Raw genomic sequence first — 8,914 nt, 5'->3', positions numbered from 1 at the left:
CATCTCCCGGGCAGGCGGGAATCGAACTCATGCGGAAGTGGCTTTAGATTCTCAGTGCTGTGCTTTAACCCGCTGCGCCACCAGGGAGGGCCATGATCTGGTAATTTTTTAAGATTTCTTTTATCTATTTATATATACAAGATCTGGATTGTAGGTTAGGGTAGGGGATAGGGAGGGGCTGAGCAGTAAGAGGATTCACCACAGACAGAATGTAAAGCAGAACAGGCAGATCTACTGAATTACACTGCAGATGGGGAGGAGCAAAACAGACAAGACAGGAGAGGTCAGCTGTGCATTGTGGATTAACCCCCTGGCTGGGGATCCCTAGACCTATTTAATATCAATCTTTTAACAATACTGAACTTTCACTGGATTTCCATAAAAATAGTACTTACGCTGGAATAAAATACTTTTTTCCAGTTAGAAAAAGAAAAAAAAAAGGCAACTATGACTTACCAAGAGATAAAAAGCCTGAATCAAAAGCTGATTCAACTGTGAGCCCCCTTTTTCCTTCCCCCAGTCTAGTCCAGTAGAGAAATCTGCCTTATTCTACACTCTCTTAGGTGATTATTCATATTTAGTTCTCCTGTTAACTTTATGTATCTAAAATTCTGATCTAAAATGTAGATCAGAACTGACAACATGAAATTCGAAATAGGAAGATCTTTACTAACATTCCGTCACTGCTGTCCTGTCACTGCTATGATTGTGTGACCTGATATTATATAATTATTTGATTACAAAAAGGAACAGACCTACCTACCTCTCCTATCAACGTAGTTCACTACCCAGAACTCAACTTTAATATCTCCTTTAAGCATGTAAATTTACCAAATAAGGCATAAAACAAAATTAGCAATAAAACAGCAGACCTGGGAACAAGGTTTACCTCTCTCCCCCAAAAAAGGCTCAGATAACCTGTACACATCAATTTACTACCTATAAACTTAAATGATTCGTTTTATCCAAGTAGATGAGGGAAACAACAATAAAGTAGTCATACCACTTAAAAGTACATGGAATTAATAAGCTTTATAAATGGTAGCAATTATAACTTTAATTAAAATCCAACACTAAAATACTTCATAATTAAGCACAACTTATCTTTCCAAAAGTATCTCCAACATGAAAAATCCCCTTACAAGAAACTTATACTCTTGCTTGCTTTAATATAACCTCACCAAACAAAATCCCCACAAACACTCCCTCCCCATTATTTAAATACTCATTCCAGTACTGTAAAAAGGCATGGTCCTATACCAATTCTGGGAAGTCTTCCCAAATTACAAATGGTCCACAATATTCTTTTCTCCATCTTCTGAGTTTACAGAGCTAGAGCATATAAAGCACTATGAATTACGCTGGGGGGGAAGGGGTTGGGAAGGAAAACTTTGTATCTGATGGGAGTGAATCTCACACCATGAAAGGTTATTTGTTCCTCCTGGATCCTGGGATAATCAATTGTAAATGAGAGACTTTTATCTAAATATATATATATATATATTTATATATATATATATATATATATATTATACTATATTTATCCCCAGATATATAGAGCTTGCACTAGGCTTCCATGTATATAAGGAAACGAACAAAAAAGCATCTCATATGATCAGAAAAAAAGTACTGCTACGTAATTAATCAATTTACAATGTTCTTCTGAGAGAGAACCACCATAATAATTAAGTGAGTCATTCCAGCTTATTGTCAACTAGTGTGAACTATTCAAAATTTAGAATTAGCTTCCTTATATGGGGAGAACAAAGGGGCAAATCCCAGCTGACAATTTCTAACCTACAAAACTGAACACATCCAGTCATTATTCACATTTGTTGGTAACCCAACATAAAACAGACACGTTGCTAAATGCTAGGAATGCAAATACTACAAATACCCTCCAGTTGCTTTCAAGAGTAGAATACATAAAATTCTGATGACACTAGATAAAATAAACTTTATAGAAGGAGCATTGGGAATGATTTTGTCTCATTTGCAACTCTGCAAAACTGAAATTCAAAGCAGTTTGACCTCATTGAGGTGTCAATGGGTGCTTCATCAATTAAAATAATGTTCACCACAAATGTAGCCTAGGTTACCCAGAGACTGAAAGCTGATTGATTTCCAAATCCGAGTGATTTACTTCTGATTCCTTCTCAGCCAAGAGGAAGAGAAAAAGCAGGAAAGAAAAGGTCTGTCATCTTCACACTCCCCAAAAGTGCAGCTTTCCATAAAGATTTAGAAACTCCTACATGAAACAGCAATTTTAACTGTCTGTAGTTTTTATACTATTTTTTATACTATGCATATTTCAGGATTTTACCCTATGTATAAGGAATTATGAGTATATATGGATAGTTTGGCTTGATGAAATGAGAAAACATAACATACTGCTATGCAACTTGTTTGAACTGCACAGTGTAACATGGGGATCCTTCTGTGTCAGTATTTATCAGTGTATCGTACATTAGTATTCATTAGAATTGCATAACTACAAAACCAGATGGGGAAAGAGAAGGATGGGAAGGGGGGAGGAATGTGGGGGACTATGGTGATGACAAGCAGGTGAAGTTGGGGAGGGGGTAAGTACACATTGTTTTAAAATGAACATGTAAACAGATATATAAATTAATAAAAAATACAAAATTACTGAAACAACAAACATAATTTAGATTTGGACCTCTAATAAAAATAGTACCACTAAATAAAAAGTACTCAAAAAATTCCAATAGCTTGTCATTACTTTGTTAGTTTGAATAAGTCTAATTCACATTTTACTTCACTTTGTATTAGCACATTTAAGAATGTTTTTCACGTATGTCATACATTTGATAGTTTCTGTTTGAGAAACTCAAAAGAACTTTTTGAATCTTTTTTTTAATGATTTATTGATTTATGCATACAGAACTGGGGTATAAGCCAGAGGTGCAAGAGTGGTGAGAAGATTCCCCAGAGACAGAGTGGGGAGCAGAACAGACAGATCTATGAAATACACTGAGGGGAGGAGTGGGCAGGACAGGGGAGGTCTGCTGAACCTTGTGGGTCACCTCCAAGGCTGATATACAACTCTCACTGAAGTGGCTAAAGCTAGCTTGCAGTACTGCATCCTAATCCGTTGTACCACCAGGGAGGACCCTCAAAAGAACTTTTTTTTTTTTAAATAATCTTAACTGACTACTTTTTTTTTTTTAATTTATTTATTTGTTCATACAGAACTGGGGTACAGGCCAGAGGCTCGGGGCAGCGAGAGGCTTCACCAGAGACAGAGTGGGGAGCACAATAGGCAGATCTACGAAGTACACTGCTGAGGGGAGCAGCGGGGCGGGTCAGGAGAGGGGTCTGCTGTGTCATGTGGTCACCTCCCGGGCAGGTCAGAATTGAACTCTTGCGGAAGTGGCTTTAGCTTCTCAGTGCTCTGCTTTAACCCGCTGCACCACCAGGGAGGGCCTCAAAAGAACTTTTAAGAAAAATTTATGTCTACTAAAAACTAGCTCTCCTGCCTCCAAAGTATACCATGCATAGAAATCCTTTCTTCTGCATTACTATCACCAATTAAGATATCCAGGGTGATATAATTTTTAAGGGTCAGCAGTAGCAATTTGTAACACTTTCTTTAAAAGTAACTTTTTAATGCAATATTCATAACTATGTAGCAAAGTTTTCCTAGTTTAATATTTCATTTTTCAATTTTTTTTTGGCATACATTGTTGTAACCCCCACCTTTCTCCCACCCATAAACCATCACTATATTCCCTTGTATTCATCCATCCCCTCTTTTGCCCCAGCTTCTTTGTAGGCTGACCAAAAAACTGATATATATATTATATATATATATATATATATATATATTATTTTATAATAGATACTAAAAGTCTAAAAATAGGAAACCAAAATACCTACATAGCAAATGCTGACTAGCTCCATTCTATTAAACCAAGAAAAAAACATAGCTAAAACCACCAGACATGCTAATAGTATGGTAATGATTAACCAATATTTCGGATATTCTGAATAGTTACTAACCAGTTATTAAGTATGGAATAGTATGGAAAAAATAATGGATAACCCAAACCAGTAACAAAAAAATGAAAAAGACTCACAATTACTTACACCTCTGTGTCATTACAAACCAATAAAACCCAAGAATACAAAATAAAAGCAAAATGGTGTGTATGCTGGGGGAGAGGGGTTCGTCCATAATTCTCAGGGTACTAACTAAAAAGTTGTGCAAGCAGAAACTAAAAATGAAGGAAAGGGAGCATAGCAACACTCAAGTACTGAAACAGCAAAAAGTAAATTAACAAAACTTCAACCTTACTGACAAATGGAAAGAAATGCCATTCTCTGAGGGAACTGAAGAAAAGTCCAATTCACTGACAAATTAGGTTTATTAGGTCCACAATAATGCAAGAATCAGTGAAATGTGATAATATTTACATGTATCTATGCAATGAGTAAAATCTTCAACCTAACATGCTGTAATCTACATATCTATTGCAGCATTTTGAAGCAATCTACATTTGCAATTTATCTTCTTTAAACCCAGTAGTATTGTACTCATCCAATCTTATGTAAAACATTTACATGTAAAGTTCCTGTTATTGCTCATATGTTGCTAGAACAAAAGCTATGTGTTTCAGGTGAATAAAATTTCACACACATGAACTAAAGAATCTAGTTCCAAGTTCCTTTCTAGCCTTGACCAACAAACCTCTGTGGCTTTTGTTCCTGAGGGGTTAGAACAAATTACAAATACAATTCTTTATAACCAAGTAACCTGTACACTGTCACCACATACTCCTACTTCTTCCCCCTCCCCCATAATCTTTTCACCTTTCCTTGTATAAGCTAAGTATCTCAGAGCCTGTGTTTTCTATCCCTTCTGCAAAGATCCTTAACTCTCTCACACAGCTAGTTTCCTCACTTCAAAGTTACTGATCAAGGCATTCCCTGGCTATTTTATCTAAGTAAAGCTTCAACCTTCCAATCTTGATACTTCCTCTTCTCCCTTCTCTGCTTTATTTTTTTTTTCCATCTCCTACAGATCTCTCATTCTACTTTTTTTCTCCATCTTGAAAGATTACAGGGATTTTGGGCTCATTTGCTTCCTCCAACATTTCTACAGCAAAGCCTGGCATGTGGTAGAAACATGATAAATACCATGTCAAAACTGGAGGTGGTGAGGAACCCCCCCCCCCAAAAAAAAATGAAGTCCTTAAGAGTCACTAGTGAGAATAGAAGGTACTGGCAAGTGACAGTATTTCAGAGTGCTTGGCATCCTATCCCATTTATTTTGTGACTTAATTATACATTTCCAGTCTCTTATCATCTTTGAGGGAACCAATAATGCTCTTCAGTAATTGAGCAACATGAGTATTCTGATATTTCTCCAGAGTTTCTCTGAATTACCAGTACCTCAGATTGACCATGTTCCTGGCAAAGGTTGGGGAAGGTAAACAACTGTAATTTAACTCATATCAAACAAATAATTTCTGGAAAATCAAATATTTTGCAAGTTTTTACTTCTATTGCATAATATATTCAAGTTTAATAAAAAGTCTTATTTAAATGGGCCCTCCCTGGTGGTGCAGCGGGTTAAAGCACAGCACTTAGAAACTAAAGCCACTTCAGCATGAGTTCAATCTCTGCCCCAAGGAGATCCATATCCTGACCAGCAGGCTGCTCCCCTCTGCTCTCCACTCTGCCTCTGGTGAATTCTCTCACCGCCCTGGACCTTTATTTATTTAAATTAAATAAATAATTTTTAAAAAAATTATTTATTTATTTATGCAGACAGAACTGGGGTACAGGCCAGAGGCTCAGGGGCGGCGACAGGCTTCACCAGAGACAGAGTGGGGAGCAGAACAGGCAGATCGACGAAGTACACTGCTGAGGGGAGCAGCGGGCGGGTCAGGAGAGGTCTGCCACGCCATGTGGTCACCTCCGGGGCAGGCGGGAATCGAACTCATGCGGAAGCGGCTTTAGATTCTCAGTGCTGGGCTTTAACCCGCTGCGCCACCAGGGAGGGCCATAAATAATTTTTTTTAAAGGAAAAAGTCTTATTTAAAAATAACTCCCAGGAAAATGTACCATGTTTTATAAATAAAAACAGGGCCTCCCAGGTAGTGCAACAGGTTAAAGTACAGCACTGTAAAGCTACCCATGGCCACTGCAGGTAAAGTTCAATCCCAGGCCAGGAAGGTGACCCATATGGTCTGTCAGATCTCTTCTGTGTCCTGCCTGCTGCTCCCCTCAGCAGTGTCTTTCAGTCAATCCACCTGTTCTGTTCCCCACCCAGTCTCTGATGAATCCTCTCACCACCCCTGCTACTCCCCCACCTCTGGTCTGTACCCCAGTTCTTGTATGCATAAATAAATAAAATTTTTACAATAGTTATAAATAAAAGTAAAGCAAAATGGCATCCACATCTATTAAGCATTTTCTTCTCCCAGATAGCTTCCTACCTCTTATAAAAGTCCAAGTTCCAATTTTCCAATAAATATGTAATTATTTTTACACTGCTTTCTTTTGAGGAAAAAAATTCCTTACACATTCTTATATTTCTCAGAGTAACTGGTTCATTGATCTCTCTGTCACAGGTATGAATCAATGTGTATGAAAAGAAACAGGTAATTGCGGTTAGAGAATATTTTAACCCAAATGAGAAAAGTTTACCCTCCAAATCTTTAAAAAACAAAAACGAATTATATGTATCTGCAAAGTATATAACAGGTACTCAAACATTTGCTGAATGTAATCTCAAAATCAGGATGAATGAAAGCTCCTCTTCAAGCTTACATAATAAAAACTCAGGTTCAAAAGTGTGGCTTTTCACAAATAAAGGTCATGTGTCCTCTGCCCTTTTGGACTTTATCTACCATGCTTTCTGACATTCTGATCTTGTGTGTGTTAGTAAGGCAGATGAATTTTCCTCGACTAGAGCACTGCTTCATCAAAACAACATTATAAAACAGTATAGTCTGATTATAATAATTCTAACACAATGATTCAAAATAGACTAAATAAGATTACTTTCAAAAAGCGGTATGAGGGTCCTAACCAATTTCCAGCAACAAAAATGTATCAATTTAAGTATCTTTTTTATAAGCCATACTAGGTTTTAAACACAATGTAAACACTAAAACAAATGCATGGCAGAACGTTAGAAAGAAAATTATGTCCTTTCAGGCCACATTTTGTTACATCACTAAATATAGTAAGCAAAAATACCGTCACACACCTACACACTGTCCACTTTATAGATCAAATAACCCAAAAGAAACCCACAAAAAAAATCAGCCACCTTACTCAGTATCCTTTTTGTATCAGACAGTTATATCTTACTAGAATAGGAAGGACTCACCTTTGTATCAAATATCGAGTATATGTAAATTTTAAAAAGTAGACTTTTCTAACATTTTATTCCTTCGAACAATCACACAAAATAACACAATAACATCAACACACAAAAACCTAGAAACTATTCCCAAAATTTGTGAGCAAGAAACACATTTTTGAGTGACCCAAATCAATGCTCCATGTACAAGGGGCGAACATTCCTATCTCTAATATCTTACAGTAACGTGATTCTTAATCAAGAGCGAACACATTAGTTTCCCTTGGCACCCAGGTCCACACCACTGACCACACTTGAAAGAGTCATGAAGGAAGACTAGATTACGAAACCATAAACAATAAACATAGCACATCCACCAGGTGGTGGAAGAACTAGAGCGATCCCTCTCCCAGGCTGCCATTTCTTGGGTCCCCGTTTCTACCGTGGAAGTTGAGAAATCCGCATACACACCCCATCCCAAGTCTATCAGTGGGGCGGGCTGAGGCTGAGTCATTCCTAGGAGTAACTTTATACTGATCCTCGCACTCTGGGGTCGGGACAAAGACACATCTCCGTTCCTCCAGCTGTGCGCCTCGCTCGACCTCGGCGCAATTCAACTCGCCGGGTTCCCAAGTCGGAGACAACACAGGGGCTGAGCCCAGCAGTGGCGACCAGTGAGGCTGCGTGCGGGTGGGTTCCGGCGTCTCACGCCCTCCGCCACTCCCGCAACTCCGCTGGGGTGCCTAGAGGGAGGGGGCCGAGGAGCCCCGGCCCCAGCCGCAGGCAGACCCGCACCTCCTCAACCCCTCAAACCGACACACCTGCGCGCCAGCGGGGCTCCCCACCGCCCGGACCCCGCGTCCCCGGACCCTGCGTCCCTAGCCAACAGTGTCGCGGCTAGCCGCGCGGCTGCGGTGCCAGCTGGCGGAAGGGAACACGGCGGCTCCGGCACATACCTGGCAGCACCTCCTCCTTCGCCGGCGGCAGCTGCAGAGCCGGCAGCCCCCGACACCATCTTCCGCCGCCGCCTAGTCCTCGGCGGCGGCTACCAACCGCCCATCCGGCACGGCCAACCGACACAACCGCCGGCGTCCAGGTGCCTGCCGCGGCCCCGAACTCCGGGCGGGAGGGAGGGGTCGGGACGGAGAGGGAACGCGGTTAGGCCCCTCGGCTCTGGATAAGGGGCCGGGAGGTACTGGGCCGCGGCCGATCAGAGCCGAGGGGCCGGAGCGACCGAGGGACCCGGGGGAAGCGCTGAGGACTCTGCAAGGCCGCGGACTCGGCAGCGGCTGGGTTTGTTATTGTCGACTCCGTGCCTTCCTCCGCGGTGCATGCCGGGAAACGACGGGAGGGGGGAGGGGCGCGCCGGGCGGTCCCCAGCGGCGCAGAACAGCACTGCGCAGGTGCGGAAGTCGGCGGCCTGCCGGGAAAGGGGACGACTCCGCCCCAGGCGCTGTCGCTCGGCCAGCGACTTGGCTGTCCTCTCCTGACCCGGGGATACTGTGATCGCTTGTTGCGGTGTAAGTGGCCGTCCGGGCGCGGGCTACCCCAAGGGGAACTCGACCTTACTTGCTAAGC

General features: G+C 41.3%; 1 protein-coding gene across 2 annotated transcripts in view; it reads right to left on the bottom strand.

Moving 5' to 3' along the window:
• RB1CC1 (RB1-inducible coiled-coil 1) overlaps positions 1 to 8,679 on the bottom strand; it is a 77,144-nt gene extending 68,465 nt beyond the window's left edge. For both annotated transcript variants that reach the window (XM_004679883.2, XM_004679884.2), the window contains exon 1: positions 8,293 to 8,679. The gene's annotated coding sequence lies outside the window, so the exon portion shown is untranslated. The remainder of the gene's footprint in view (positions 1 to 8,292) is intronic.
• Between the last annotated feature and the right edge of the window lie 235 nt (positions 8,680 to 8,914).

Source organism: Condylura cristata, unplaced genomic scaffold (assembly GCF_000260355.1).
Source record: "Condylura cristata isolate star-nosed mole 26May11 unplaced genomic scaffold, ConCri1.0 scaffold00009, whole genome shotgun sequence".
Classification (NCBI taxonomy): domain Eukaryota; kingdom Metazoa; phylum Chordata; class Mammalia; order Eulipotyphla; family Talpidae; genus Condylura; species Condylura cristata.
Note: the sequence above shows the minus strand (reverse complement) of the source record. Positions and strands in the feature narration are given on the sequence as shown.